The sequence below is a fragment of the Zea mays genome, chromosome 8, assembly GCF_902167145.1.
Source record: "Zea mays cultivar B73 chromosome 8, Zm-B73-REFERENCE-NAM-5.0, whole genome shotgun sequence".
In the NCBI taxonomy this organism is placed as follows: domain Eukaryota; kingdom Viridiplantae; phylum Streptophyta; class Magnoliopsida; order Poales; family Poaceae; genus Zea; species Zea mays.
The window spans coordinates 168,739,551-168,764,852 of NC_050103.1; the positions used below are offsets into that span (position 1 = coordinate 168,739,551).

Below are 25,302 nucleotides of genomic sequence, written 5' to 3' on the forward strand. Positions count from 1 at the left end.
CGGTAAAAAGCCCAATATCTCATATTTTAGAGTTTTTGGTAGCAAATGCTTTATTCTTGTTAAAAGAGGTAGAAAATCTAAATTTGCTCCTAAAACTGTAGAAGGCTTTTTACTTGGTTATGACTCAAACACAAGGGCATATAGGGTCTTTAACAAGTCCACTGGACTAGTTGAAGTCTCATGTGACGTTGTGTTTGATGAGACTAATGGCTCTCAAGTAGAGCAAGTTGATCTTGATGAGATAGGTGAAGAAGAGGCTCCATGCATCGCACTAAGGAACATGTCCATTGGGGATGTGTGTCCTAAGGAATCCGAAGAGCCTCCAAGAACACAAGATCAACCATCCTCCTCCACGCAAGCATCTCCACCAACTCAAAATGAGGAAGAGGCTCAAGTTGATGAAGAAGAAGATCACTCAAATGAGCTACCTCAAGATGACGACATAGATCAAGTGGGAGATGCAAATAATCAAGACAAGGAGGATGAAGAGCAAATACCGCCACACCCAAGGGTCCACCAAGCAATCCAACGAGATCACCCCGTCGACACCATCCTAGGCGACATTCATAAGGGGGTAACTACTAGATCTCGTGTTGCACATTTTTGTGAGCATTACTCGTTTGTTTCCTCTATTGAGCCACACAGGGTAGAGGAAGCACTACAAGATTCGGATTGGGTGGTGGCGATGCAAGAGGAGCTCAACAACTTCACTAGAAATAAGGTATGACATTTAGTTCCATGTCCTAATCAAAATGTTGTAGGAACCAAATGGGTCTTCCGCAACAAGCAAGATGAGCATGGTGTGGTGACAAGGAACAAAGCTCGACTTGTGGCCAAGGGATACTCCCAAGTCGAAGGTTTGGATTTCGGTGAAACCTATGCACCCGTAGCTAGGCTTGAGTCAATTCGCATATTATTAGCCTATGCTACTTACCATGGCTTTAAGCTTTATCAAATGGACGTGAAAAGTGCCTTCCTCAATGGACCAATCAAGGAAGAGGTCTATGTTGAGCAACCTCCCGGCTTTGAAGACAGTAAGTATCCTAATCATGTCTATAAGCTCTCTAAGGCGCTTTATGGGCTCAAGCAAGCCCCAAGAGCATGGTATGAATGCCTTAGAGATTTTCTTATTGCAAATGGATTCAAAGTCGGAAAAGCCGATCCTACACTCTTTACTAAAACTCTTGAAAATGACTTGTTTGTATGCCAAATTTATGTTGATGATATCATATTTGGGTCTACTAACGAGTCTACATGTGAAGAGTTTAGTAGGATCATGACACAAAAGTTCGAGATGTCTATGATGGGGGAGTTGAAGTATTTTCTAGGATTTCAAGTGAAGCAACTCCAAGAGGGCACCTTCCTAAGCCAAACCAAGTACACTCAAGACATTCTAAACAAGTTTGGGATGAAGGATGCCAAGCCCATCAAGACACCCATGGGAACCAATGGGCATCTCGACCTCGACACGGGAGGTAAGTCCGTGGATCAAAAGGTATACCGGTCGATGATAGGTTCATTACTCTATTTATGTGCATCTCGACCGGACATTATGCTTTCCGTATGCATGTGTGCAAGATTCCAATCCGACCCTAAGGAATCCCACCTTACGGCCGTAAAACGAATCTTGAGATATTTGGCTTATACTCCTAAGTTTGGCCTTTGGTACCCTCGGGGATCCACATTTGATTTAATTGGTTATTCGGATGCCGATTGGGCGGGGTGCAAATTCAATAGGAAGAGCACATCGGGGACTTGCCAGTTCTTGGGAAGATCCTTGGTGTCTTGGGCTTCAAAGAAGCAAAATTCAGTCGCTCTTTCCACCGCCGAAGCCGAGTACATTGCCGCAGGCCATTGTTGCGCGCAATTGCTTTGGATGAGGCAAACCCTGCGGGACTACGGTTACAAATTAACCAAAGTCCCTTTGCTATGTGATAATGAGAGTGCAATCAAGATGCCGACAATCCCGTCGAGCATAGCCGCACTAAGCACATAGCCATTCGGTATCATTTTCTTAGGGATCACCAACAAAAGAGAGATATCAAGATTTCATATATTAACACTAAAGATCAGTTAGCCGATATCTTTACCAAGCCACTTGATGAACAAACTTTTACCAAACTTAGGCATGAGCTCAATATTCTTGATTCGCGCAATTTCTTTTGCTAGATTGCACACATAGCTCATTTATATACCTCTGATCATATCTCTTTTATATGCTATGACTAATGTGTTTTCAAGTCTTTTTCAAACCAAGTCATAGGTATATTGAAAGGGAATTGGAGTCTTCGGCAAAGACAAAGGCTTCCACTCCGTAACTCATCCTTCGCCGTCACTCCAAGCAACTCTCCATTCATGGGGGAGAAAAGACATGAGCATCAAAGAAAAGGACCCTGTCTTTGGGGGAGAGAATAAGAGCCCAAAGCAAAAGGACCGGACTTCGTCTTTGGTATAATCTTAACTCATTTATTTATGACCAAAGGGGAAGATAGCACTTCGAGGGCTCTAATGATTCCGTTTTTGGCGATTCATGCCAAAGGGGGAGAAAGTAAGAGCCCAAAGCAAAAGGACCGCACCACCACCAATTTCAAAAAATTCGAGTTTTCCAAAGAATATTATCAATTGGTTTTCCTATTATGTTCAAAAGGGGAGAAAGTGGTATTTCAAAAATGATATATCAAAACCCTCTTGAACACTAAGAGGAGGATCTCATTTAGGGGGAGTTTTGTTTAAGTCAAAAGAGAAGCATTTGAAACTAGGGGAGAAGAATTTCACATCTTGAAAATGCTTTGCAAAATCTTATTCATTTACCTTTGACTATTTGCAAAAAGAACTTTGAAAAGGATTTTTAAAAGAGTTTGCAAAAACAAAACATGTGGTGCAAGCGTGGTCCAAAATGTTATATAAGAAAGAAACAGTCCATGCATATCTTAAGTATTTATATTGGCTCAATTTCAAGCAACCTTTGCACTTACATTATGCAAACTAGTTCAATTATGCACTTCTATATTTGCTTTGGTTTGTGTTGGCATCAATCACCAAAAAGGGGGAGATTGAAAGGGAATTAGGCTTACACCTAGTTCCTAAATGATTTTGGTGATTGAATTGCCCAACACAAACAATTGGACTAACTACTTTGCTCTAGTGTATAAGCTATACAGGTGCTAAAAGTTCACACTTAGCCAATCAAAAGACCAAAGTTGGATTCAACAAAAGAGCAAAGGGCCAACCGAAGGCACCTCTGGTCTGGCGCACCGGACTGTCCGGTGCACCACCGGACATGTCCGGTGCACCAGGGGACTCCAACGCGATCTCGCTACCTTCGGGAATTTCCAGAGGCGACTCCGCTATAATTCACCGGACTGTCCGGTGTACACCGGACAATGTCCGGTGCTCCAAGGGAAGTCGGCCTCAGTAACTCGCCAGCTTCGGGAAACTCCAACGGCTAGTCCGCTATAATTCACCGGACATGTCCGGTGTGCACCGGACTGTCCGGTGCAACTCCGGAGCAACGGCTATCTCCGCGCCAACGGCTCTCTGCGGTGCATAATGCGCGCGCAGCGCGCGCAGAAGTCAGGCGTGCCCATACTGGCACAACGGACAAGGAACAATAGATGTCCGGTGTGCACCGGACACCCAGGCGGGCCCACAAGTCAGAAGTTCCAACGGTCAGAATCCAACGGCAGTGATGACATGGCGGGGGCACCGGACATGTCCGATGTGCACCGGACTGTCCGGTGCGCCATCGAACAGACAGCCTCCCAACGGCCACTTTTGGTGGTTGGGGCTATAAATACCCCAACCACTCCACCATTCATTGCATCCAAGTTTTCCACTTCCCAACTACTACAAGAGCTCTAGCATTCAATTATAGACACACCAAAGAGATCAAATCCTCTCCAAATTCCACACAACGCCATAGTGACTAGAGAGAGTGATTTGCTTGTGTTCTTTCGAGCTCTTGCGCTTGGATTGCTTTCTTCTTTCTTGATTCTTTCATTGCGATCAAACTCACTTGTAATTGAGGCAAGAGACACCAAACTTGTGGTGGTCCTTGTAGGAACTTTGTGTTCCAAGTGATTGAGAAGAGAAAGCTCACTCGATCCGAGGGATCGTTTGAGAGAGGGAAGGGTTGAAAGAGACCCGGCCTTTGTGGCCTCCTCAACGGGGAGTAGGTTTGCAAAAACCGAACCTCGGTAAAACAAATCCACGTGCCACACTCTTCATTTGCTTGCGATTTGTTTTGCGCCCTCTCTCGCGGACTCGTTTCTTTATTTCTAACGCTAACCCAGCTTGTAGTTGTGTTTATATTTGTAAATTTCAGTTTCGCCCTATTCACCCCCCCTCTAGGCGACTATCAAGTATCTTTACTTTATTTATGTGCATCTCGATCGGATATTATGCTTTCCGTATGCATGTGTGCAAGATTCCAAGCCGATCCTAAGGAAGTTCACCTTAGGGCCGTGAAACGAATCTTGAGATATTTTGTTTATACACTTAAGTTTGGCCTTTGGTACCCCAGAGGATCCACTTTTGATTTAATTGTATATTCAGATGCTGATTGGGCAGGGTGTAAGATTGATAGAAAGAGCACATCAGGGACTTGCCAGTTCTTGGGAAGATCTCTGGTGTCTTGGGCTTCTAAGAAACAAAATTCAGTACCTCTTTCTACCGTCGAAGCCGAGTATATTGTCGCAGGCCATTGTTGCGCGCAATTGCTTTGGATGAGGCAAACCCTTAGGGACTATGGTTACAAATTAACCAAAGTTCCTCTCCTATGTGATAATGAGAGTGCAATCCGCATGACGGATAATCCCGTTGAGCACAGTCGCACTAAGCACATAGCCATTCGGTATCACTTCTTGAGGGATCACCAACAAAGGGGGGATATCGAGATTGCATATGTTAGCAACAAAGAACAATTAGCCGATATCTTTACCAAGCTTCTAGATGACAAAACATTTACCAAACTTAGGCATGAGCTAAACATCCTTGATTCTAGGAATTTTGATTGATATTTTGCACACATAGCTCATTTATATACCTTTGATCATATCTCTTTCATGTGTTATGACTAATGTGGTTTTCGAGTGTATTTCATGCTAAGTCATATATTGAAAGGGAAATGGAGTCTTCGGCGAAGACAAGGCTTCCACTCCACTCCAACATGTTATTCATCCTTCACCGTCACTCCGCGTCATTCTCCACTTTGGTATAATCCTTCACTCATATATTGTTTGCCAAAGGGGGATAGAAAGTAAAAAGGGCTTATATTCCACTCACAAGTATCCGTTTTTGGCGATTCATGCCAAAGGGGAGAAAGTATTAGCCCAAAGCAAAAGGACCGCACCACCACCAATTTCAAAAATTATGTTCTTTCAATTTGTATTAAATAAGTTTTTCAAATGGGTATCTTATTTTTTATATAATTTCAAATTGGTATAACCTCTTTCAAAATAAATATCTAAAACTCTCTTGAACACTAAGAGGAGAATTTCATTGAGGGGAAGTTTTGTTTAGTCAAAGGAAAAGCATTTGAAACAGGGGAAGAAAATTTCAAATCATGAAAATGCTTCTCAAAATCATATTCATGTACCTTTGACTATTTGCAAAAAGTCTTTGAAAAGAATTTCCAAAAGATTTTGCAAAAACAAAACTTATGGTGCAAGCGTGGTCCAAAATGATAAATATGAAGAAAGCAATCCATGCATATCTTATGAAAATGTATATTGGTTTAATTCCAAGTAACTTTTGCACTTACCTTTTGCAAACTAGTTCAATTCTGCACTTATATATTTGCTTTGGTTTGTGTTGGCATCAATCACCAAAAAAGGGGAGATTGAAAGGGAAATAGGCTCACACCTTTTCCTAATTGATTTTGGTGGTTGAATTGCCCGACACAAATAATTGGACTAACTTGTTTGCTCTAGATTATAAGTTCTACAGGTACCAAAGGTTCAACACAAACCAATAAAAAGTCCAAGAAAGGGTTCAAATAAAAAGAGCAAAAGACAACCGAAGGGTGCCCTGGTCTGGCGCACCGGACAGTGTCCGGTGCACCAGGGAGAATCACTCCGAACTTGTCACCTTCGGGTTTATGGAATTGCCCTCTACTATAATTCACCGGACTGTCCGGTGTGCCAAGTGTAGTAACGGCTACAACGCCAACGGTCGACTGCAAAAGTGAACAGTGCCGACTGCGCGCGCAGAGTCAGAGCAGGCGCCAAATGGCGCACCGAACAGTGAACAGGACCTGTCCGGTGCACCACCGGACTGTCCGGTGGTCCACATGTCAGAAGCTCCAGCGGTCGAACCCTAACGGTTGGGTGACGTGGCTGGCGCACCAGATAGTGTCCGGTGGCGCACCGGACTGTCCGGTGCGCCCTTCGACAGCAGCCTTCCCCAACGGGCACTTTGGTGGTTGGGGCTATAAATACCCCCAACCACCAACACTTGAAGGCATCCAAGTTTTTAGCCAACACATTAAATACAAGAACTAGTGCATTCAATACAAGACACAAATAGAGTGAATCAAAATCTCTCCAAGTCCCAATTCCACTCAAAGCAATAGTGACTAGAAGAGAGAGTTTTGATGTGTTCTTTTGAGCTCTTGCGCTTAGATCGCTTTTCTTCTTTCCCATTTCTTGTTCCCAAGATCATTGTAATCAAAGCAAGAGACACCAATTATGTGGTGGTCCTTGTGGGGACTAAGTGTCCCGTTTGATTGAGAAGAGAAGCTCACTCAGTCTAAGTGACCGTTTGAGAGAGGGAAAGGGTTGAAAGAGACCCGGTCTTTGTGACCAACTCAACGGGGAGTAGGTTTGCAAGAATCGAACCTCGGTAAAACAAATCACCGTGTCATCCGCTTTTATTCTCTTGTGATTTGTTTTCGCCCTCTCTTTCGGACTCATTTATATTTCTAACGCTAACCCCGGCTTGTAGTTGTGCTTAAACTTTATAAATTTCAGATTTGCCTATTCACCCTCCTCTAGGCGACTTTCACATGCCTAGGTTATCTTAGCGATGAGGAATACATGTCTGAGATATTGGACAACTAAGGCTCGTAGCATGGTAGCTGTCGACATATGATACGGAGTTGGTGGTGGTGTTGTGTCGCTTCGGCCGGTTCTTCCTCCCCAACCTGCTGCCCCCTTCTCGGACTGGCGCATGGTGCGAGTGCCTCTTAGTTTGGAGCTGCTCTGGCTGGGCTTCTTTCTCCACTTGTGTGCTCTCTCCCTATATATCTAGCGATATACTACCTATGTCGCCTCCAGATGCCCAGGTCTTCGTCGTGTCCTTCTCTGGTAACGAACAGGTATGTCTGCCTCTTACCTTCCCCTCATGCTCTACGAAACCTTGGAAGTGGGGAGGCGAGGGATGATGGTCTCTGATTTGCTGCCTATGGTACCCCGTGCGTTTATAAAAAATATTATGTAAAGAGTGGAGACAACTAATAAAAAATATTGAGATCTTTTTGGTGGATAATTTGCGTGGGTATTGTTGTGAGCCGTCGCAATGCACGGGTAACCGACTAGTATAGCTGTATAGGTGAGCTTATGGGCTTGTGTCACGCTAGGTGACGGAGGTGGCTTCGTTCGCCTACTAATCTCTACTTCTCTACTATACTTAAAGCACCAGTTTCAACGGTCGTCCTGCATCATCTTTTTACAAAAAAGTCCCTAGATTTCTTCAAAATCAACTCATCGTAAGGCCTTCGATATGGGCCATTAAGCCAACCTTGCTATAATAAGTTAATGAAGTACATGTATCTACTATACTTAAAGCACCAGTTTCAACGGTAGTACTGCGTCATCTTTTTAAAAAAAGTCCCTACATTTCTTAAAATCAACTCAGCGTAAAATATTAAAAAGCAGCAGGTGGGGTTTGAACCCACAACCTGATGAAAGAAGGGTGGGGTGGAAGTCATTGGGGGAAGCTATCTAACCAGTACAACATCATGCTCAAATGTTTACAATATTGAATATAAATTGTACATATGTATATATGTTTTTTGAAAAATAAAAAAATCATGCAGGGTCGGGCCAGCACTACGAGCCAAGGCTACGGCCCAAGCACCGCACGGCGCTCGTGCCGTGTTGGCCCAGACACTATTAAATGGGTCATGCCTCGGGCCGACTCGCTAGACACAACCCATTTGGCCATCTATACCTCCACACGATAATGATGGTCCTCGCTTCAGTGTCCACCACCTCATTCGTCGTTCTACTTCTTTTCTCTCTCCCCTCATGCCTCCACCTCCGTGCCACCTCATTCTCGATACAGGGCGTAGGAGCAGGTGCCTCCTCCCCCGTATTCGTCCAAAACTAGCCCCGACACCGACTCGCGCAATGGCTATTTCACGTCCACGAGATGTTTCACATCATGCGCGCACCATCGTTTTCGCCATCGTCGAATGTCCCGTTCGTCTTCTCGGCCTTTGCCCTATTCTTCCTCCCCAACCTGCTGCCCCCGCACAAGGTCGCAGCCACGAGCCGACCGACGCTGTTCGACGCGGGTACGGGGCGAGTCGGTCATGCACCTGGCCTTTCTCCATGCGTGCCGTCAAGGAGGACATGGTGGCGCCTGTCACGCTTAGGTTATCTTAGCGATGAGGAATACATGTCTTAGATATTGGACAACTAAGGCCCATAGCATGGCAGCAGTCGACATATGCTACAGAGTTGGTGGTGTTGTTGTGGCGCTTCGGCCGATTCTTCCTCCCCAACCTGCTGCCCCTTCTCGGACTGGCGCATGGTGCGAGTGCCTCTTGGTTTGGAGCTGCTCCGGCTCGGCTTCTTTCTCCGCTTGCGTGCTCTCTCCCTATATATCTAGCGGTATACTACCTATGTTGCCTCTAGATGCCCAGGTCTTCGTTGTGTCCTTCTCCGGCAACGAACAGGTATGCATGCCTCTTCCCTTCTCCTCATGCTCTACGAAACCTTGGAAGTGGGAGAGGCGAGGGATGAGGGTCTCTAATTTGCTGCCTATGGTACCCGTGCATTTATAAAAAATATTATGTGAGGAGTGGAGACAACCAATGAAAAATATTGAGATCTTTTTGGTGGATAATTTATGTGGGTATTGTTGTGAGCCGTCGCAACGCACGCGTAACCGACTAGTATATTTGTATAGGTGAGCTTATGGGCTTGTGTCACGCTAGGTGACGGAGCTGGCTTCGTTCGCCTACTAATCTCTACTATACTTAAAACACCAGTTTCAACGGTCGTCCCCCGCCATCTTTTTACAAAAAAGTCCCTACATTTCTTCAAAATCAACTCAGCGTAAGGCTTTCGATATGGGCCATTAAGATAACCTTGCCATAATAAGTTAATGAAGCGCATGTCTCTACTATACTTAGAGCACCAGTTTCAACGGTAGTCCTGCGTCATGTTTTTATAAAAAAGTCCGTACATTTCTTCAAAATCAACTCAGCGTAAAATATTAAAAAGCAGTAGGTGGGGTTTGAACCCACACCCTGATGGAAGAAGGGTGGGGTGGAAGACATTGGGCGAAGCTATCTAACCAGTAGAACATCATGCTCAAATGTTTACAATATTGAATATAAATTGTACATATGTGTATATGTTTTTTGAAAAATAAAAAATCGTGCCGGGCCGGGCCAGCACTACGGGCCGAGGCTACAGCCCAAGCATCGCACGGCGCTCGTGCCGGGTAGCCATGCACTATTAAATGGGTCATGCCTCGGGCCGGCTTGCTAGACACAACCTATTTGGCCATCTATACCTCCACACGATAATGATGGTCCTCGCTTCAGTTGCCACCACCTCGTTCATCATTCTACTTCTTTTCTCTCTCCCCTCACGCCTCCACCTCTGTGCCATCCCATTCTCGACACAGTGCGTAGGAGAAGGTGCCTCCTGCCCCGTATTCGTCCGACACTAGCCCAGACACTGACTCACGCAGTGGCTATTGCACGTCCACGAGGATGTTTCACATCATGCGCGCACCATCGTTTTCGCCATCGTCAGACGTCTCGTTCGTCTTCTCGGCCTTCGCCCTGTTCTTTCTCCCCAACCTGCTGCCCCCGCACACGGTCGCAGCTGCGAGCCGACCAACGCTGGTCGACGTGGGTACGGGGCGAGTCGGTCATGCACCTGACCTTTCTCCACGCGTGTTGTCGAGGAGGACATGGTGGCGCGTGTCACGCTTAGGTTATCTTAGCGATGAGGAATACCTGTCTAAGATATTGGACAACTAAGGCCCGTAGCGTGGCAGCAGTCGACATATGCTACAGAGTTGGTGATGGTGTTGTGTCGCTTCGGCCGGTTCTTCCTCCCCAACCTGCTGCCCCCTTCTCGGACTGGCGCATGGTGCGAGTGCCTCTTGGTTTGGAGCTGCTCTGGCTGGGCTTCTTTCTCCGCTTGCGTGCTCTCTCCCTATATATCTAGCGGTATACTACCTATGTCGCCTCTAAATGCCTAGGTCTTCGTCATGTCCTTCTCCGGCAACGAACATGTATGTCTGCCTCTTCCCTTCCTCCCATGCTGTACGAAACCTTGGAAGTGGGGGAGGCGAGGGATGAGGGTCTATGATTTGCTGCCTATGGTACCCGTGCGTTTATAAAAAATATTATGTGAAGAGTGGATACAACCAATAACAAATATTGAGATTTTTTTGGTGGATAATTTATGTGGGCATTGTTGTGAGCCGTCGCAACGCACGAGTAACCGACTAGTATAGCTGTATAGGTGATCTTATGGGCTTGTGTCACGCTAGGTGACGGAGCTGGCTTCGTTCGCCTACTAAACGAGTCACAAAAAGGGCTCAGCTTTGATATCGATTCGGCTCGTGAGCTGTATCGTGAAAATAATAACGTATTATAGTAAATTAATAGTCTATAAATATAAAATAAATAGTCGTAATGTAACATTACAAAGTAATAAATTATAATTGTCATATATTGATCATTAAAAACTTTAAAACGAGTCGAATATCTACAAACTATCCGATATCCATTATAATTGTGTAATCTGATTAATTTTATGCAGCTGGGCTCAACTCGTTACCCCAATGAACTAAAAACTTGGCTTGGCTCGTGAGACTCTGAGCTAAGCCAAGCCACTCCGATCTTTAGATACACGTACATTGGTACGGTTTTTATTTATGCTTGATTAATACAAAAACATGCTTTATTAACACAAAGACATATGTTTACGTGTTTGTGTGCTATTGGCTAGGTATGCGTGGATGTGGGTTTGGAACCAATAACATGGTTTTAATATATATTTTTGTATAACTTTAGCTATTTTACTATTAAAATGCGAGGAACAAAGATAGGTGGATATAAGGTACAAGTGAAAGAGGTAATGGAAGCCTAGACCCGAGCCAGGATACCAACCACTTTTGTGTGTTTTGGTGTAAATCCGATACAAAAGAAGCATAAAAGTCGTGTATAACATAGCGTAAACTACTACTGTTATAATTGCTCTCTTGTTTATAATTGGTCTCTTGTTTATAATTGCTGATTCACAAAACAAGACAACACAAGTATTATATAAAAATATATTCGTCTTTTGAAACATCAAATCCTTTCGGGTTTGATGGTTCTCGAACGAATGTTATGAAGAATAAGTCTTCGTCATCCACAAATACAAAAATGTATCTTCAAATGTAAGACTATAATAATTATTTATTTCATATTAAACATTAAATAACATTGAAATCTATAGCATATATCAATAAAATAATATATGATATAAACTTATTACATTGGTAATTTCGGTTTGCTCGAATGGGAAAAATAAGAGTGCAATCTCAATTGTGCATGAATAATATGGGGATACTGTTAATCTATTTATAAGAACGAGACGCGGACCGAATAAAAATACATTTATGACCCTAACACATACATATAATCCTAATACAAAATGTGTTTGACCTTCCTAACCACTTTAAACGAAGCTGTCACCCTTCAGCGCTTTATGTATGCTTGTTGTAGATTCGACATTCAATCTTATTGCTTATAGACAATTTCTGCGTATTGAGTACCTTCGGTACCCCACAAATAATCCAAAGCCTCTTTGGCCTCCGAGCACCTACCTTCCTAACCCCTTTAAACGAAGTTGTCACCCTTCAGCGCTTTATGCATGTTTGTTGTAGATTCGACATTAAATCTTATTGCTTATAGACAATGTCTGCATATTGAGGACCTTCGGTGCCCCGCAAATAATACAAAGCCTGTTTTGGCCTCCGAGCACCTAACATGCCCATCAATGAAAATGGTCCACAAGATCACATTCCGCTCCAGCGTTTCCTCAAACGGTGACCTGTCTTAATTCATCCTGACATGCCTGTCATCACCGTTGAACATCGAGTTACATCACATCAAATCCCTCTCGAGGAATTGTACTCACGCGCACGGTCCACACCAGCACTTGCTTCACACCTCGATCAAGGCCCCCAAGAGAACATGTCTCTCAGCGCCATTTCGTCGAACAGCTCCTGCGCGAGCCCCGTCTCCCACACCCGGTGTACCCAGCGCCCATGGTGTTCCACGACCACGAGACGCCGCCCGCCTCGTCGAACACGTTCCTCCGCGAGCGGGTCCAGAGCTGATGAGCGCGTTCACCGTGAAGACTGAAGATGTCCACGCCCATCCCCCTCCTCACGGCCTCGGCGTGAACCAGGAGTCCGGCCCTGCAGCCAGCGCGCGGCCGCAGGCCTTGACCCTTGAGGATAGCGGGAAATGTGTAGGCGTCCGTCCACACGCCGCAATGGCGCGTCCGCGCGAAGCAGAGCAGCGCAACGTGGGGGCGTGGAGGCGGACAGACGTGCTCCAGAGGAATAGGTCGCGAGCGGCGGGCTCCGGGAGGCGCGCGAAGACGGCGGGACGGACGCAAGGGCGAGGAGGAGGAGGTTGGAGAGCCGCAGCGGGGAGCCGGCGAGGACGCGAGATGGCCCGAAATGAGGAGGTGGGCGTGGCACAGGAACGCAGGGGGCGGAGCTGCACGCGCGGAGGCGAGAGAGGAGTACTCTGCAGTGCGAAGGCGGGACGGGGAGTCGGGAGGCGGGAGGCCGCATCAATCAGGCACGGCCGCTTCAAACTTTGACGAAGCCTGATGGAGAAGACTGAGTGAATTCCAGGCCCGACGGATTCTTCAGTGGGCTAGCTATTGATGGGCCATGGCGAGCATATTTTCACAGCGACCCGCTAACCAAAATAGCGCGCGACGTGTGCGTGGAGCACTGGAGCGCGCCTCAGTTTAGTGCCACCCCGGAAGCTTTGGACCAGCGGAGCCAGAGGAGGCTTATAAAATACGATCCTATACCTCATAGCAAAGCATACCTTTCTCAGCCTTTTGGCTAAGATCAAGTGTAGTATCTGTTCTTATCAGTTTAATATCTGATATGTGAACCATGTGTTCACTTCGATATTAAATTTATTTTTTGTGGGGGAGGACTCACTACAGTAGCTTGCTACTGGGGTCCTCATGTGTCGCTTGGGCGTTGCACTACTGCCCAAGCCTGGCGCGCCCCAACCAAGTCTAAGTTAAATTTTCTGTTTTAAAGTTATATTGGACTAGGTTTAAAGTTCAACAGTCACCTGGTCAAATAAAAAGCTCTGCGTTCTAAATACTTGGGTTTAAAGTTAATATATCGGACTTGTAGTTGGACCTGATTAGTGAGTTAAATTGGACTTGTAGGATGTGAACTTTATCTTGTTACCTTGAGGTCGAGGAGCTTATTAGTTTCAGGGCAGTAGTGGGTTAGAGAACATTGTCAAATCGTGCACAACCATATATTAATACTACTAGTAATGGTGCTGAAACCTGAGTGCGAGCGTCTGCTTTACAAGAAATCTTGCAACTACAACAGCAAGACTACAGAGCCGATAACAATAAGAAAATTTAGAATGAGGACTTCTATTAATCTAAAGTTCTCATGAAACCATGTCTTATTTCATTGGCAACAGTCTCAATACAAAAAGCACCTACATTTTTTCAAAATCAACTCAACGTAAGGCCTTCGATATGGGCCATTAAGCCAACCTTGCTATAATAAGTTAATGAAGTGCATGTCTCTACTATACTTAAAGCACAAGTTTCAACGGTAGTAATAGGTGGGGTTTGAACCCACACCCTAATGGAAAAAGGGTGGCTGGAAGACATTGGACGAAGCTATCTAACCAGTAGAACATTATGCTCAAATGTTTACAATATTGAATATAATTTGTACATATGTATATATGTTTTTTGAAAAATAAAAAAATCGTGCCGGGACGGGACAACACTACGGGCCGAGGCTACGGCCCAAGCACCGCACGGCGCTCGTGCCGGGTTGGCCCAGGCACTATTAAATGGGTCATGCCTCGGGCGGGCTCGCTAGACACAACTCATTTGGTTATCTATACCTCCACACGGTAATGATGGTCCTCGCTCCAGTTGCCACCACATCGTTCGTCATTCTACTTCTTTTCTCTCTCCCCTCACGCCTCCACCTCCGCGCCACCCCATTCTCGACACAGGGCGTAGGAGTAGGTGCCCCCTCCCCCGTATTCGTCCGACACTAGCCCCGACACCGACTCGCGCAGTGGCTATTGCACGTCCACGAGGATGTTTCACATCATGCGCGCACCATCGTTTTCGCCATCGTCGGACATCCCGTTCGTCTTCTCGCCTTCGCTCTGTTCTTCCTCCCCAACCTGCTGCCCTTGCACACGGTCGCAGCCGCGAGGCGACCGACGCTAGTCGACGTGGGTACGGGGCGAGTCGGTCATGCACCTGGCCTTTCTCCATGCGTGTCGTCGAGGAGGACATGGTGGCGCCTGTCACGCTGAAAGGGAAATAAGCTCACACCATTTCCTTATTGATTTTGGTGGTTGAATTGCGCAACGCAAATAATTGGACTAACTAGTTTGCTCTAGATTATAAGTTCTACAAGTGCCAAAGGTTCAACACAAACCAATAAAAAGTCCAAGAAAGGGTTAAAATAAAAAGAGCAAAAGACAACCGAAGGGTGCCCTGGTCTGCACCACCGGACAGTGTCCGGTGCACCAGGGAGAATCACTCCGAACTTGCCACCTTCGGGTTTCTGGAATTGCCCTCCGCTATAATTCACCGGACTGTCCGGTGTGCCAAGCGGAGTAACGACTACAGCGTCAACGGTCGACTGCAAAAGTGAACAGTGAACAGTACCGACTACACGCGCAGAGTCAGAGCAGGTGCCTGATGGCGCACCGGACAATGAACAGGACCTGTCTGGTGCACCACCGGACTGTCCGATGGCCCACATGTCAGAAGCTCCAACGATCGAACCCTAACGGTTGGGTGATAGTCACTAGAGAACCGCTCATTCCAACGACTCAAAAGTGAGTTGTCACATATATCCTCTTGCCATCCAAGCTCAACTGAATCATCTGCGGTCCACCTCTAAGTCGGTGACGCTAGTTATAAAGAGACATTATGTGGATCAGAGTAAAAAATTCAATTGTATTTATATCTTGTTTCCTAGGTTTTTAAATGTGCTAGTATTTTAGGGTGACAATAAAAAAACAGTTTGGTATTTGGAAACTCCATAATGAACCACTCGTAACCACCGCTAAATCCTGAACTCTAATAATTACATGAATCTTCTCGTTTCAGAAAGTTTGAAGGGAGGTTACCTTGACTTGAGGCACATTATACTGTTCTTCTTGACTATCATCAGTTACATAGACAACATCACCGCCCTTTGGAAGAAGACCACCAACCCATACTTGTCCAGCCAAGAAAGGCTTTGCAGGATCCTCAATGTTGTACTGCCTGATATCGCCATGAAGCCAATGTACCAAATAGTGATAACGATCATCAAGAGAGATAACAAAATCAGTTATCAATCCTGGCATTTCTGGCAGAAACCAGTTGCGAACCTTCAATGGTTTTATGGAGATAGCAACCTACAAAGTACAGTCATAGGGTTCTAAGTGAGTTGGAAAATTAAGTTCATTAGGTGGGGGGAAATCCTGTCATGTGTCATGAGCAAACCTCGTGGCTCCACGATTCATCCACGGAGACAAACAAATAGACAGAGAAGTGTTACAACAGGCTCTTGAAGCACCACACTATTCTGGTAGCATTTACAGCAAAACAAAGACAGCTGAAAAGCAAACATTATCCTGACAGCAATTTCTACAATTTTAATACTATATTACCTCAAGGATCAAGGGGAATAAGTCCAGTGTCACCTAGATCAAGTGTCTGCTTGAGCTCACCACCAGACCAGTCGTACACATTCAAGTGCCTTCCATACATGCCATCTCTTGGACATGTTGAGGATTGAAACATGTCCTGAACGCTGCAGGGGCTCCCCATGATGAACTGATCATAGTCTTGTGGTGAGGCTGGTACCAGAAGTCATATCCAAACAAGGGACTGTGACCTGGCTTTTCCCAACTAAATGTAGCAAAGGCTTAATAATTAATCAAGATACTGAGATCAGCATAGTGAATCTGTCTGTTTTCACATGTCAAGCAATTTGCCATACATATGCAGCTATTTCAGAGCACATTACTTGAACTACACCAATTATACACATCTTGATCGTGTGCTTTTATGTTATTGTTGACGTGGCAAACTGTATAACAACATGACGTAGTTCAACGATAACAGGTCGTGCTTTGTAGTTTGGCGTAGATACATGCTACACTACAACATCAATGGGCCTAAACTGTGAGAAGAACTTACCGGCCTTTAACATTAAACTCTGAATCCAACAGCAGGAAGCCATTGCCAGTTGTATTCCCCTCCTTGTCCCCAAGGCAAGAAATCATAATGTCACCAGATGCAAGGCAATGAGACGTGTGAGGAAAGCCAAGCCCAGTCTTCTCAGCAATGTCCTTATACTCAAACACGTTATGCAAGGATGGTGCCCTCGGGTCTGTCGCTGTGTCAACAACATACTAATGTCCTGACCTGCAAATAACCATTGAAGCCACACCGCATATTCTCGAGGTCAGCAGCTGAGTCATTCAATTGATTCAGACCATGTCCACTTGTTCTATACTCACAGCAACGAAGGTAGGATTAGGAAACGATGCTTTGCTGATGGATCACCATGGCAAGAGCTGCACGAGTTCCAGCCAGAGTGATGCAGCTCATCGCCGATGTGGGTGACTGAGAGCCTGTGGATCACCTGGGAGTATGTAGGAGAGTCGGGGTCCAAATCCATCGTTGCAAGGTAATCCAGCTTGTTAATTCCAGTGCCTGCATAAAATAATACGGAACACATGAAACACAAAATTCCCAACAAGGCGAACATCTAGTCACTACAGTTTTCACATGGCTTGTGTGATCCATAGACGCCCCCGAAGTAGAAACCATGTGAACCCCTGTCATGAACCGAAAATGTTTTGAAGCAGGGTATTGTCTGTGTCACAGTTTCAGGCTTTCGGCCATGAGGGATCACGCGCTAGTTTGCAGACTAAGTGAACCTCAAGTGTAGCCTTATTTTTGTTGACAAGCCAAAGCATACAATCTTAAACTATGATAGGAGATAGTATCATCCGCAAAGGACATGGAGAAAACCCTATGTAATCGTGTTCCAAAATAATTGGGGATCTAAGCTAGAGCGATTCTTGTTCGTTGCAGGCTAGATTATATAAAAAGGTCCCCTTCCCATGCTAGTAACAACACCCCACCTGTCCTGCACTAAATAAACGTTACGAATTAAATTACTCGTTGATGAACTCCTGACTAATCCTCCAACATCCACGCATGATGAGGCAGAGAAAGCGTGCACCATTGTAGACGCAGGTGATGTAGACGAGCTTCTCCCTGGGGCCCTTCTCCATGGCCTCCAGCGACGTGGCATACCCCAGTCCCTTGGTGGCGTGGCAGCAGGTCCCTCCGTTGGCCGGCGGCGCGTCGACCGCTGCTCGCGCCATCTTTTCTACGGGGAAGTTCTTTATGGATATGGCCCACGACATTTTGGGATATCTGCAGATACAGTGGTGTCTCTCAGCTGGAGTTGGAAGAATGGCTAAAAGAACGTGAGTTGATGACTCGGGTGATCAAGTTACATCTCACCCGGGCACACGAGAGAACGAAGCGCCAGACGGATAAACATCGATCTGAGAGACATTTTGAGATTGGGGACTGAGTGTATCTGAAGTTACAACCATATATTCACTCTTCAGTGGCTCAAAAGTTGACATTTAAATTCTTTGGACCATATCAAATTCTGGATAAGGAGGGATCTGTGGTGTATCGCTTACCGTTACCATCTTCGAGTTCTATTCATCCAATCATACATGTCTCTCAGTTAAAGAAAGCAATGGGGAAAAACAGGAATTGGTTTCATCTCTACCTAAGACTTCTCGACTTGTCCAGGTGCCAGTTCGAGTAGTGCAGTGTCGCATGATCGAACGTGGTGGTGGTCAGTTGATTTCTCAAGTCAGGGTGGTTTGGTCCGGTATGGATCCAGCTTTAGTAACTTGGGAAGATGTTGTTGCTCTACGCTCCAGGTTTCCCGATGCGCCGGCTTGGGGGGCAAACGATCGTCTAAGGAGGAGTGGGGGAACATGGATATCTCGGACGTACAGACGGGAGAAGCTGAAGGTGGGAACGATAATGAGCAGATATGGAGCAACAACAAGCAAGCGCGCGATGGAAGCGTTCAGGCAAGCAGATTGAAAGCGCACGATGGAAGCGTTCAGGCAAGCAGATCAAAACGTGAACGTAACGAGAAATATCATAAGCCGACTTGGGTCGTGTAATAGTAGCCTTAGGTCTTGTTCATTTGTGTGGGATTGGTGGGTCAGAACGATTTCTAACTGAATTGCTTCTTTAATTTATATAAACTTTGATTAGTTGTAATGATTTCGGGTGCAATCCGACACAAACGAACAAGGTCTTAGCGATATTGATGCTACATAAAAGGGACTTCTGAAATAGGGTGGAGATATGGAAAAACAGAAAAGATGATTTCATCAACCAACTCTTCTGCGTCTGGTTCTTCTTCCCCAATCCACATTCTCCCCGTCAGCTATGCTAACAGTCCCCTGCCTGCCTTGTTTCCGGTGGCCGGTGCTGTGCTCCCAAGTCGCGCGCAGACACCCGCCATTTCGACGAGCTTGCCCTGCGGGGTCGGGTCATGTGCCACCGCTGGGCCAGGGGAGGGAAGAATGGCAAGATGGACAAGCAAAGCTCACTCGGTCCAAGCCCATCTACTATACCTAACATTCCTCGCTCCTTAAAATATGGTTTACCCCTAAGACGTCGATGGTGTAGGAACAACTTCTTCAAGTGTGTAGAGAATTGTAGCTTCAACTTCAAGCTCGACATCAACATCTTGTATGGGACATAAGGTTTCCTCCGGTAACCCAACATTCTATGTATACCTCTCCGCCTCTCGTATGCGTCATTTCATGAATAATCTTGCAAATCTCAACAATGCATTCTTCATAGACTTTGAGTTGAAGGGTAGGTAACCCTTAGAGCATCCAAGTTGTCATTGTTTCTAGAATTGAAAGGATTCTCACAATATATTGTGAAGCAATAGTTGCAAGTGCAGCTCCAGTCCAAGGTTGCACTGCTGAAATGTTGCTCAAACCAAGAAAGAAATAGCCTTGTTGGATTGTGCGTAGCTGTTGTATGTGGGACACCCATAATGTTCAGGAGTATCTTAGCCTTGTTCGAGTGTGTGGCGTCGAATTCCTCGACGAGCCGCTCCAAGCCGAGTCGTTCCGAGCTCGAGCCGGCTTGCGAGTTTAGAGCTTTTTTTCCAAACCTAAAAGAGCATTTGGATCTGAAAGTCGCCTAGAGGGGGGGGGGTGAATAGGGTGAAACTGAAATTCTCAAAAATAATCACAACTACAAGCCGAGTTAGTGTTAGAAATATTATTGAGTCCGCGAGAGAGGGTGCAAAAATAAATCGCAAGCAAATAAGAGGTGTGACACGCGGATTTGTTTTATCGAGGTTCGGTTCTTGCAAACCTACTCCCCGTTGAGGTGGTCACAAAGACCGGGTCTCTTTCAACCCTTTCCCTCTCTCAAACGGTCCCTCGGACCGAGTGAGCTTTCTCTTCTCAATTGCCTTGGAACACAAAGTTCCTACAAGGACCACCACAAGATTGGTGTCTCTTGTCTCAATTACAAGTGAGTTTGATCGCAATGAAGAATCAAGAAAGAAGAAAGCAATCCAAGCGCAAGAGCTCGAAAAGAACACAAGCAAATCTCTCTCTCTAAGCACTAGGGCGTTGTGTGGAATTTGGGAGAGGATTTGATCTCTTGAGTGTGTCTAAAATTGAATGTCTAGCTCTTGTAAGTGGTTGGAAGTATGAAAACTTGGATGCAATGAATGGTGGGTGGTTGGGGGTATTTATAGCCCCAACCACCAAACTAGCCGTTTGGTGGGGCTGACTGTCGTATGGTGCACCGGACAGTCCGGTGCACACCGGACATGTCCGGTGCGCCAGCCACGTCACCAAAGCCGTTGGGATTCGACCGTTGGAGCACTGTCTTCTGGGCCTGCCTGGATGTCCGGTGGCGCACCGGACATGTACTGTAGAGTGTCCGGTGCGCCAGCATGGGCGTGCCTGACTTCTGCGCGCGCTGGCGCGCATTTAATGCGCTGCAGGTAGCCGTTGGCGCCGAAGTATCCGTTGCTTCGTTGTCACACCGGACAGTCCGGTGTACACCGGACATGTCCGGTGAATTATAGCGGACTAGCCGTTGCGTTTTCCCGAAGCTGGCGAGTTCCAGAGCCGCTCTTCCTTGGAGCACCGGACACTGTCCAGTGTACACCGGACAGTCCGGTGAATTATAGCGGAGCGCCTCTGGATTTTCCCGAAGGTGACGAGTTTGAGTTGGAGTCCTCTGGTGCACCGGACACTGTCCGGTGATGCACCGGACACTGTCCGGTGATGCACCGGACACTGTCCGGTGACACACCGGACAATCCGGTGCGCCAGACCAGAGGTGCCTTCGGTTGTCCCTTTGCTCTTTTGTTGAACCCAATACTTGGTCTTTTTATTGGCTAAGTGTGAACCTTTGGCACCTGTATAACTTATACACTAGAGCAAACTAGTTAGTCCAATTATTTGTGTTGGACAATTCAACCACCAAAATTATTTAGGAACTAGGTGTAAGCCTAATTCCCTTTCAATCTCCCCCTTTTTGGTGATTGATGCCAACACAAACCAAAGCAAATATGGAAGTACATAATTGAACTAGCTTGCATAATGTAAGTGCAAAGGTCGCTTGGAATTGAGCCAATATAAATACTTACAAGATATGCATGGATTGTTTCTTTGTTTTTAATATTTTGGACCACGCTTGCACCACATGTTTTGTTTTTGCAAATTCTTTTGTAAATCCTTTTCAAAGTTCTTTTGCAAATAGTCAAAGGTAAATGAATAAGATTTTGCAAAGCATTTTCAAGATTTGAAATTTTCTCCCCCTGTTTCAAATGCTTTTCCTTTGACTAAACAAAACTCCCCCTTAATGAAATCCTCCTCTTAGTGTTCAAGAGGGTTTTGATATTAATTTTGAAGAGGGTATACCAATTATATCACAAGTAAGATACTAATTTGAAAATACTCTTTGAAAAACTAAAATTTTAGAAATTGGTGGTGGTGCGGTCCTTTTGCTTTGGGCTCATACTCTCTCCCCCTTTGGCATGAATCGCCAAAAACGGAATCATTAGAGCCCTCTAAATTACTCTCTCCCCCTTTGGTCATAAGTAAATGAGTGAAGATTATACCAAAGACGGAGTCCTTTTGTGTTGGATTCTCCCCCAAAGGATGGAAAGATGCGCGGAGCGACGGCGAATGATGAGTTGCGGAGTGGAAGCCTTTGTCTTCGCCGAAGACTCCAATTTCCTTTCAATATACCTATGACTTGGTTTTGAAATTCACTTGAAAACACATTAGTCATAGCACATGAAAGAGACATGATCAAAGGTATATAGGAGAGCTATGTGTGCAAATCAACAAAAGAAGTTCCTAGAATCAAGAATATTTAGCTCATGCCTAAGTTTGTTAAAAGTTTGTTCATCAAGTGGCTTGGTAAAGATATCGGCTAATTGATCTTTAGTATTAATGTAAGAAATCTCGATATCTCCCTTTTGTTGGTGATCCCTTAAAAAGTGATACCGAATGGCTATGTGTTTAGTGCGACTATGCTCAACGGGATTATCCGCCATGCGGATTGCACTCTCATTATCACATAGAAGAGGAACTTTGGTTAATTTGTAACCATAGTCTCTAAGGGTTTGCCTCATCCAAAGTAGTTGCGCGCAACAATGTCCTGCGGCAATGTACTCGGCTTCGGCGGTAGAAAGAGCTACGGAATTTTGCTTCTTTGAAGCCCAAGACACCAAGGATCTTCCCAAGAACTGGCAAGTCCCCGATGTGCTCTTTCTATTGATTTTACACCCCGCCCAATCGGCATCCGAATAACCAGTCAAATCAAATGTGGATCCCCTAGGATACCAAAGCCCAAACTTAGGAGTATAACCCAAATATCTCAAGATTCGTTTTACGACCATAAGGTGAGCTTCCTTAGGGTCGGCTTGGAATCTTGCACACATGCATACGGAAAACATAATATCCGGTCGAGATGCACATAAATATAGCAAAGAACCTATCATCGACCGATATATCTTTTGATCGACGGATTTACCTCCTTCGTCGAGGTCGAGATGCCCATTGGTTCTCATGGGTGTCTTGATGGGTTTGGCATCCTTCATTCCAAACTTGCTTAGAATATCTTGAGTGTATTTCGTTTGGCTTAGGAAGGTGCCCTCTTGGAGTTGCTTTACTTGAAATCCCAAGAAATACTTCAACTCCCCCATCATTGACATCTCGAATTTCTGTGTCATGATCCTACTAAACTCTTCACATGTAGATTCGTTAGTAGACCCAAATATAATATCATCAACATAAATTTGGCATACAAACAAATCATTTTCAAGTGTTTTGGTAAAGAGTGTAGGATCGGCCTTTCCGACTTTGAAGCCATTAGCAATAAGGAAATCCCTAAGGCATTTATACCATGCTCTTGGGGCTTGCTTGAGCCCATAAAGCGCCTTAGAGAGTTTATAGACATGGTTAGGGTACTCACTATCTTCAAAGCCGGGAGGTTGCTCAACATAGACCTCTTCCTTGATTGGTCCATTGAAGAAGGCACTTTTCACGTCCATTTGATAAAGCTTAAAGCCATGGTAAGTAGCATAGGCCAATAATATGCGAATTGACTCAAGCCTAGCTACGGGTGCATAGGTTACACCAAAATCCAAACCTTCAACTTGGGAGTATCCCTTGGCCACAAGTCGGGCTTTGTTCCTTGTCACCACACCATGCTCATCTTGCTTGTTGCGGAAAACCCATTTGGTTCCTACAACATTTTGATTAGGACGTGGAACTAAATGCCATACCTCATTCCTAGTGAAGTTGTTGAGCTCCTCTTGCATCGCCACCACCCAATCCGAATCTTGAAGTGCTTCCTCTATCCTTTGTGGCTCAATAGAGGAAACAAAAGAGTAATGCTCACAAAAATGTGCAACACGAGATCTAGTGGTTACCCCCTTATGAATGTCGCCGAGGATGGTGTCGATGGGGTGATCTCGTTGGATTGCTTGGTGGACTCTTGGGTGTGGCCGCCTTTGCTCTTCATCCTCCTTGTCTTGATTATTTGCATCTCCCCCTTGATCATTGCCGTCATCTTGAGGTGGCCCATTTGCTTGATCTTCTCCTTCATCAACTTGAGCCTCATCCTCATTTTGAGTTGGTGGAGATGCTTGCGTGGAGGATGGTTGATCTTGTGCATTTGAAGACTCTTCGGATTCCTTAGGACACACATCCCCAATGGACATGTTCCTTAGCGCGATGCACGGAGCCTCTTCAATACCCGTCTCATCAAGATCAACTTGCTCTACTTGAGAGCCGTTAGTCTCATCAAACACAATGTCACAAGAAACTTCAACTTGTCCGGAGGACTTGTTAAAGACTCTATATGCCCTTGTGTTTGAATCATATCCTAGTAAAAAGCTTTCTACAGTTTTAGGAGCAAATTTAGATTTTCTACCTCTTTTGATAAGAATAAAACATTTGCTACCAAAAACTCTAAAATACGAAATATTGGGTTTTTTACCGGTTAGGAGTTCATAGGATGTCTTCTTGAGGATTCGGTGTAGATACAACCGGTTGATGGCGTAGCAGGCGGTGTTGACCGCCTCGACCCAAAACCGATCCGAAGTCTTGTACTCATCAAGCATGGTTCTTGCCATGTCCAATAGAGTTCTATTCTTCCTCTCCACTACACCATTTTGTTGTGGCGTGTAGGGAGAAGAGAACTCATGCTTGATCCCCTCCTCCTCAAGAAAGCCTTCAATTTGTGAGTTCTTGAACTCCGTCCCGTTGTCGCTTCTAATTTTCTTGATCCTTAAGTCGAACTCATTTTGAGCCCGTCTCAAGAATCCCTTTAAGGTCTCTTGGGTTTGAGATTTTTCCTGCAAAAAGAATACCCAAGTGAAGCGAGAATAATCATCCACTATTACAAGACAATACTTACTCCCGCCGATGCTTATGTAAGCAATCAGGCCAAATAGATCTATGTGGAGTAGCTCAAGCGGCCTGTCGGTCATCATGATGTTCTTGTGTGGATGATGGGCACCAATTTGCTTTCCTGCTTGGCATGCGCTACAAACCCTGTCTTTCTCAAAATGAACATTGGTTAGTCCTAAAATGTGCTCTCTCTTTAGAAGCTTATGAAGATTCTTCATTCCAACATGGGCTAGTCGGCGGTGCCAGAGCCAACCCATGTTAGTCTTAGCAATTAAGCAAGTGTCGAGTTCAGCTCTATCAAAATCTACCAAGTATAGCTGACCCTCCAACACTCCGTTAAATGTTATTGAATCTTCACTTCTTCTAAAGACAGTGACACCTACATCAGTAAAGAGACAGTTGTAGCCCATTTTGCATAATTGAGATAAAGAAAGCAAATTGTAATCTAATGAATCTACAAGAAAAAACATTGGAAATAGAATGGTCAGGAGATATAGCAATTTTACCCAATCCTTTGACCAAACCTTGGTTTCCATCCCCGAATGTGATCGCTCGTTGGGGATCTTGGTTTTTCTCGTAGGAGGAGAACATTTTCTTCTCCCCAGTCATGTGGTTTGTGCACCCGCTATCGATGATCCAACTTGAGCCCCCGGATGCATAAACCTACAAAACAAGTTTAGTTCTTGACTTTAGGTACCCAAACGGTTTTGGGTCCTTTGGTATTAGAAACAAGAACTTTGGGTACCCAAACACAAGTCTTGGAGCCCTTGTGTTTGCCCCCAACAAACTTGGCAACTACC

The 25,302-nt window shown here is 45.3% G+C and overlaps 1 non-coding gene and 1 pseudogene across 1 annotated transcript; one reads left to right on the forward strand and one right to left on the reverse strand.

Annotated features, from left to right (window-relative positions):
* Positions 1 to 12,437: 12,437 nt before the first annotated feature.
* Positions 12,438 to 17,803, reverse strand: LOC103637485 (selenium-binding protein 2-like; annotated as a pseudogene).
* On the forward strand, positions 13,303 to 13,499 carry LOC111590013 (U2 spliceosomal RNA). Its single transcript, XR_004852305.1, has one exon. It is a non-coding gene; the product is annotated as a U2 spliceosomal RNA (small nuclear RNA).
* Positions 17,804 to 25,302: the final 7,499 nt, after the last annotated feature.